This window comes from Lolium rigidum, chromosome 7, assembly GCF_022539505.1.
Source record: "Lolium rigidum isolate FL_2022 chromosome 7, APGP_CSIRO_Lrig_0.1, whole genome shotgun sequence".
Classification (NCBI taxonomy): domain Eukaryota; kingdom Viridiplantae; phylum Streptophyta; class Magnoliopsida; order Poales; family Poaceae; genus Lolium; species Lolium rigidum.
Window position 1 is genome coordinate 18,239,353 of NC_061514.1, and position 8,421 is coordinate 18,247,773.

The window sequence follows — 8,421 nt, forward strand, 5'->3', positions numbered from 1 at the left end:
TTGAAATTAAAAAAAATCAAAAAACTATTCAAATTTTGAAACTATTCGAATTTGTAAATTAATTATATATTTAAATTAAATAATTTTACAAAAAACAAAATTAGAAACTATTCATTTTTTGAAAAATGTTCAAAATTTTAAATTGTTTAAATTTCGAAATGATTTAAAATAAAAATGTTCATATTTTGGAAAAATCATGAAAAATGTTTTTTTGTGAACAACGTTATATATAAAAGAAGCAAAATATTAGCAAAAAAGAAATAGAAAAAAGAGAAAGAACAGTTAAAAAAAATACCTGAGCTAATGGACATGGCTTACCCAACCCAACCTGGTCGTGCGCCTTGATGGCGTGTAACTCACACGTTCGTTGGGAACCCCAAGAGGAAGGTATGATGCGCACAGCAGCAAGTTTTGCCTCAGAAAGAAACCAAGGTTTATCGAACCAGGAGGAGCCAAGAAGCACGTTGAAGGTTGATGGCGGCGGGATGTAGTGCGGCGCAACACCAGGGATTACGGCGCCAACGTGGAACCTGCACAACACAACCAAAGTACTTTGCCCCAACGAAATAGTGAGGTTGTCCATCTCACCGAGCTTGCTTGTAACAAAGGATTAACCGTATTGTGTGGAAGATGATTGTTTGCGAAAAACGGTAAAACAAGTATTGCGGTAGATTGTATTTCGAGTAAAGAGAATTGGACCGGGGTCCACAGGTTCACTAGAGGTGTCTCTCCCATAAAACAAACAGCATGTTGGGTGAACAAATTACGGTTGGGCAATTGACAAATAAAGAGAGCATGACCATGCACATACATATCATGATGAGTATAGTGAGATTTAATTGGGCATTACGACAAAGTACATAGACCGCCATCCAAGCTGCATCTATGCCTAAAAAGTCCACCTTCGAGGTTATCATCCGAACCCCCTCCAGTATTAAGTTGCTAACAACAGACAATTGCATTAAGTATTGCGCGTAATGTAATCAATAACTACATCCTTAGACATAGCATCAATGTTTTATCCCTAGTGGCAACAGCACATCCATAACCTTAGTGGTTCTTGTCACTCCTCCAGATTCACGGAGGCATGAACCCACTATCGAGCATAAATACTCCCTCTTGGAGTTACTAGCATCAACTTGGCCAAAGCATCTACTAATAACGGAGAGCATGCAAGATCATAAACAACACATAGATATAACTTTGATAATCAACATAACAAGTATTCTCTATTCATCGGATCCCAACAAACGCAACATATAGAATTACAGATAGATGATCTTGATCATGGTAGGCAGCTCACAAGATCCGACAATGATAGCACAATGGGGAGAAGACAACCATCTAGCTACTGCTATGGACCCATAGTCCAGGGGTAGACTACTCACACATCACACCGGAGGCGACCATGGTGGCGTAGAGTCCTCCGGGAGATGAATCCCCTCTCCGGCGAGGTTGCGGAGGCGATCTCCTGGATCCCCCGAGATGGGATCGGCGGTGGCGGCGTCTCGGTAAGGTTTTCCGTATCGTGGCTCTCGGTGCTGGGGGTTTCGTCACCGAGGCTTTAAGTAGGCGGAAGGGCAAGTCAGGGAGGGGCACGGGGCCCCACACCATAGGCCGGCGCGGCCGGGGGCCGAGCCGCGCCGCCTAGGGTTTGGCCACCCCGTGGCCCCACTTCGTTGACTCTTCGGTCTTCGGAAGCTTCGTGGCAAAATAGGACCCTGGGCGTTGATTTCGTCCAATTCCGAGAATATTTCGTTACTAGGATTTCGAAACCAAAAACAGCGAGAAAACGACAAGCGGCACTTCGGCATCTTGTTAATAGGTTAGTTCCGGAAAATGCACGAATATGACATAAAGTGTGCATAAAACATGTAGATACCATCAATAATGTGGCATGGAACATAAGAAATTATCGATACGTCGGAGACGTATCAGCATCCCCAAGCTTAGTTACTGCTCGTCCGAGCGGAGTAAAACGATAACACGAGATAATTTCTAGAGTGACATGCCATCATAATCTTGATCATACTATTTGTAAAGCATATGTAGTGAATGCAGCGATCAAAACAATGTATATGACATGAGTAAACAAGTGAATCATATAGCAAAGACTTTTCATGAATAGCACTTCAAGACAAGCATCAATAAGTCTTGCATAAGAGTTAACTCATAAAGCAATAATTCAAAGTAAGGTCATTGAAGCAACACAAAAGAAGATTAAGTTTCAGCGGTTGCTTTCAACTTGTAACATGTATATCTCATGGATATTGTCAACATAGAGTAATATAATAAGTGCAATATGCAAATATGTAGGAATCAATGCACAGTTCACACAAGTGTTTGCTTCTTGAGGTGGAGAGAAATAGGTGAACTGACTCAACATTGAAAGTAAAAGAATGGTCCTCCATAGAGGAAAAGCATCGATTGCTATATTTGTGCTAGAGCTTTGATTTTGAAAACATGAAACAATTTTGTCAACGGTAGTAATAAAGCATATGTATCATGTAAATTATATCTTACAAGTTGCAAGCCTCATGCATAGTGTACTAATAGTGCCCGCACCTTGTCCTAATTAGCTTGGACTACCGGATCATCACAATGCACATGTTTTAACCAAGTGTCACAAAGGGGTACCTCTATGCCGCTCTGTACAAAGGTCTAAGGAGAAAGCTCGCATTTTGGATTTCTCGCTATTGATTATTCTCAACTTAGACATCCATACTGGGACAACATAGACAACAGATAATGGACTCCTCTTTTATGCATAAGCATGTAACAACAATTAATAATTTTCTCATATGAGATTGAGGATATATGTCCAAAACTGAAACTTCCACCATGGATCATGGCTTTAGTTAGCGGCCCAATGTTCTTCTCTAACAATATGCATGCTTAACCATAAGGTGGTAGATCGCTCTTACTTCAGACAAGACGAACATGCATAGCAACTCACATGAAATTCAACAAAGAGTAGTTGATGGCGTCCCCAGGTGAACATGGTTATCGCACAACAAGCAACTTAATAAGAGATAAAGTGCATAATTACATATTCAATACCACAATAGTTTTTAAGCTATTTATCCCATGAGCTATATATTGTAAAGGTGGATGATGGAATTTTAAAGGTAGCACTCAAGCAATTTACTTTGGAATGGCGGAAAATACCATGTAGTAGGTAGGTATGGTGGACACAAATGGCATAGTGGTTGGCTCAAGTATTTTGGATGCATGAGAAGTATTCCCTCTCGATACAAGGTTTAGGCTAGCAAGGTTTATTTGAAACAAACACAAGGATGAACCGGTGCAGCAAAACTCACATAAAAGACATATTGTAAACATTATAAGAATCTACATCGTCTTCCTTGTTGTTCAAACTCAATACTAGAAATTATCTAGACTTTAGAGAGACCAAACATGCAAACCAAATTTTAGCATGATCTATGTATTTCTTCATTAATGGGTGCAAAGCATATGATGCAAGAGCTTAAACATGAGCACAACAATTGCCAAGTATCACATTACCCAAGATATTTATAGCAATTACTACATGTATCATTTTCCAATTCCAACCATATAACAATTTAACGAAGGAGAAACTTCGCCATGAATACTATGAGTAGAAACCAAGGACATACTTGTCCATATGCTACAGCGGAGCGTGTCTCTCTCCCATAAAGTGAATGCTAGGATCCATTTTATTCAAACAAAACAAAAAAAACAAAAACAAACCGACGCTCCAAGCAAAGCACATAAGATGTGATGGAATAAAAATATAGTTTCAAGGGAGGAACCTGATAATGTTGTCGATGAAGAAGGGGATGCCTTGGGCATCCCCAAGCTTAGACGCTTGAGTCTTCTTAGTCCGGCCGGGCATAACCGAACCGAAACCGAAAACCGAAGCCGAAAAAACCTAACTGCACCGAAAAATTCGGTTTTATCAGTTTATAGTTAAGATTACAGTTAGCAGAATCACTAACCATTTAACCCTCGGTTTTTTCGGTTTTAAACCGAAAAACCGCGGTTTTAACCGAAATTAACCGAGATGCCCAGGCCCAGACGTGGAGATGGCCATCCGGCAGGCCCAGCTAGTCGCTCTTCCAGTCTTCGTCTCGTCTCCTCGTCTCGCCTGGCCCCCCAATCCCGCACGACCTGACCAGAGGCGAGCAGAGGGCGCTGAACCCTAATCTGCTGGCGGCGGGCCGACCGGCGACGCCCTCATCGACTGCTGCAAGCCTCCGCCGGATCCCCCGTCCCCTCCCGTCCGGCGACCCCCCGTCCCCTCCCGTCCGGCCGTCCCCATCCTCTCCACTCTCCGGTCTCCACCATCCCCACGGGCCACGGGCGGACGGGCCACGGCGACGGCTCCGCACGGTTCCGCCACGGCCACGGCTCGACGCCTCCACCATCTCCTCCGCCACGGCCACGGCTCGACGGCTCCACCATCCCCACGGACCCCGGTCACGGCTCACTGCTCAAGCCTCAACCGGCGTCAACGCGACACCGCCTCAGGAAACCACTCCGCAGTCCGCACCTCAGTACTAAGTTCTTATTTTCTTAGCAGTTAGCACTCCTATTCTTTAGAGATTTCAGAGATTGTCATGTCATGTATCGTATTATGAGAGAAATTTCGTGTCTTGATTTAGATGTCCGAGACCGAGAGTCATAGCATGGCACACTTGGAATTTGATCTTGGTGTTGAAGGTGATGGCTCCGGCAGGTGGTACCGGCATTGGATCTGGTCCTACAAATTCGACCCCGATCAGCGGTGTCAAGAAACAAATGAACAAACGTAGCAAGATATGGCAGCACTTCACTGTCCATGAAAATGATCCAAATCGTGCCGTTTGTAACTATTGCGGTTCAAATCTGGGCTGCAAATCTTCAAGTGCGGGTAATTCTATTCCTTCGGGAGGTACAGGTTGTAGCTTCACAAAGAAGATACTGATTTACACTTATATGATTGGGCCTGTTGTGATTTTTTTTAACGAATGTGACCATAATTCTATGCAGCACTACAGGAAAGCTAGTTTCTTCTAATATGTTGTCTTCTTGATCTTGTCTGTTTTCCGCAGTACTTCTTCCCTCATAAACCATATGAAATCTTGCAAGAAGAATCCTAGCAAGCTTGGTGGCCATCAAACAGAGCTTATGTACCAACCTAGTGCTGATGGTAATTCTATTCCTTCAGGAGGTACTTGGCAATACAATGAGAAAGAAATTAGGGAAGCATTTGCTCGCATGATAGTAGTCGATGAGCTGCCATTCATATTTTCGAGAAAAGAAGGTTTTAGGTTCTTCATGTCCAAAGCTTGTCCTAGGTTCATTGTTCCATCTAGAACAACTATGTATAGAGATGTTATGGCTCTTTACAAATCTGAGAAAGCTAAGCTCAAAAAATATTTCATCGATTCCCGTCAAACTGTTTGCCTCACAACCGATTGTTGGACATCATCAAAGGCTCAAGGATACATGGTTCTTACTGCACATTACATCACCCCTGAGTGGAATCTTCATAAAAAAATACTTAGCTTTGTGTTGGTAGATGGGCACAAAGGGGAGGAAATTGGGAAATCATTAGATAAACTACTAATGGAGTGGGGCATTGATAAAGTGTGCACTATTACCGTAGATAATGCTTCTTCCAATGATACTTGCTTAAATTACATGAAGAGTTCTTTGACAAATAGGGGCTGTACTATGGCAAAGGCTAAACACCTTCACATGAGGTGTGTGGCTCATATTCTTAATCTTGTGGTTGGAGATGGGCTAAAGATAATGTGCCATCCGAGTTAACGTAGTTCGAAATGCTATCAAATACGTGAGAAGCTCTCCAACTAGGATGACTTTATTTAAAAAGTGTGTGGTAAAAAGCAAGATAGAGAGTAAAGGTTTGCTTCATATTGATTGCTGCACTAGATGGAACTCCACGTATCTGATGTTAAATAGCGGTCAGAAGTTTGAGAGAGCTTTTTGTCAGTATGCACTTGATGATCCTAACTTCAAGAGTGAGCTAGCAAAAATGGGTTCGAGATAAGTTTCCTGCTGAACGCGGTGCTCCAACTCATGGTGATTGGGTATATATCCGTGAGTTTAAGAAGTTCCTCAAATACTTCTATGACCTCACCAATAAGGTTTCTGGCACCAAGTATATCACTTCCAACACTTTCTTTGAAGAGATTGCTGCTGTTAGCTATTTGTTGGGTGAATGGAGTGAACATGTGATTTGTGGTGATGATGAAATCTTTAAAACCATGGCTATCAAGATGAAGGATAAGTATGATAAGTATTGGGGTGATCCGGAGAAGATGAACAAATATATATTCATTGTCTGCCATCCTTGATCCTAGGTATTAAATTGCTGCCATCTTTGTCAATATATGGCTATTGTTATCTTTAATTGTCTGGCTGATTATATATTCTTTGCTGCCATCCTTGATCCTAACTTCTCTTTTTTCATTATTTATGCAAGGACCAAGGAATCTCATTTCTTCAAGGACCTACTTGAGGACACATATGGCAGTACTAAAGGTAACTCAATATTGACTGCGACACACACAGAATTTGTATCTCTGTTTGTAGAATACAAACAATTGTATGGTGCTCCTTCTACCGAATTTGTATCACAGTCTGAAATTACTCACAATGCTCGTGAGAATTCTCTTATGAGAGAACGATACAACAAGAGAATGCGACTTAATAATGTGGATGGTGCAAATAGCAAAATTGAATTGGACAAGTACCTATCCGAGGATCCAGAAGAGCAATCTCCTGAATTTGATGTTCTCTGTTGGTGGAAGTGCAACTCTGCTCGTTTTCCCGTCCTTTCAAAGCGGCACGTGACATACTAGCAATCCCCATCTCGATCGTTGCTTCGAATCAGCTTTCGGTACTAGTGGTCGTATTCTAGATGACTTTAGAAGCTCTTTGACCCCGATGACACTACAAGCCTTGATATGTACACAAGACTGGTTGCGCCGTAAGCGTATCAATATTGAGGCTGATCTTGCTGAGTTGACCAAGCTAGAGGAAGGTAAAAACGGTGTGCATTTCTATTGTTTATGGATTATACAACATTCCATACTAATTCTATTCCTGGTGTTATAATGTAGATTTTGGAGGCCTCCAAGTGGATGATGATGAGATAATACCTCTTGACTGATCCTCATGTGTGGAGACGTGGAGTAACTGTTGGCGAAAATCCAAGACCATGGTGTATTGCTAGCTGTAGCCTATAGCCGCTAATCTGCTCGTTTGTAGTTGTCTGTTTGAGAATTTCAGAATTGCTTGTTTGAGAATTGCTGCCTGTTTAAGTTTGCCCCATGGACCATGGTCTAGGTGGCCATATCTAGTTATCTACCCAGCTGCACTCGCTGATTCAAAGGCGAATTATTGGGTCCAAGAGTCAAGCAGTGGCAGCAGCTTAAAAGCTGAGTCGTTTGCATGGTTATATGCTTTTGGTTCATTGCTTTGCTAGCAGCGACATGGTGTATCGGTGTATGGATGTATCCTGTATGCCTGTATGCTTTGCTAGCTGTAGGTCGTAGTCGCTAATCTGCTATAGTGCTATTTTCTATGTACTCGAACTACTGATCTATGAATCTATGATGTACTCGATGTGATACTGTATGGCTGTATGCTTTTGGTGTATGGCTGTATGCTTTTGGTTCATTGCTTGTTACTTGTTCCTCTTGTGAATTTATGAGTTTGCACAATATCTCGTGAATATATGATATATATCTCTCCTGTTATATTTTGCCATGAAGCAAAAAGGTTATGCCAAAATTTTCACTTGACCGAATGCACCATAGAAAAATACATGCCAAAAGTTGTCTACTATTCAAAAATTCGCGTCAACTTTGGTTAATTTGGTTATTACCGAAACCGAACCGGATGTTATTGGTTATTACCGAAACCGAATCGTATTCTCGTACAAAACCGTATTTACCGAAGTATTGAAATCGTATTTACCGAAAACTCGTATAAACCGAACCGATTTAACCGATTTAACCGAATGCGCAGCCGGACTTCTTAGTATATGCAGGGGTGAACCACCGGGGCATCCCCAAGCTTAGAGCTTTCACTCTCCTTGATCATGTTGCATCATACTCCTCTCTTGATCCTTGAAAACTTCCTCCACACCAAACTCGAAACAACTTATTAGAGGGTTAGTGCATAATAAAAATTAACATATTCAGAGGTGACACAATCATTCTTAACACTTCTGGACATTGCATAATGCTACTGGACATTGGTGGATCAAAGAAATTCATCCAACATAGCAAAAGAGGCAATGCGAAATAAAAGGCAGAATCTGTCAAAACAGAACAGTTCGTATTGACGAATTTTAAAATGGCACCAGACTTGCTCAAATGAAAATTCTCAAATTGAATGAAAGTTGCGTACATATCTGAGGATCAC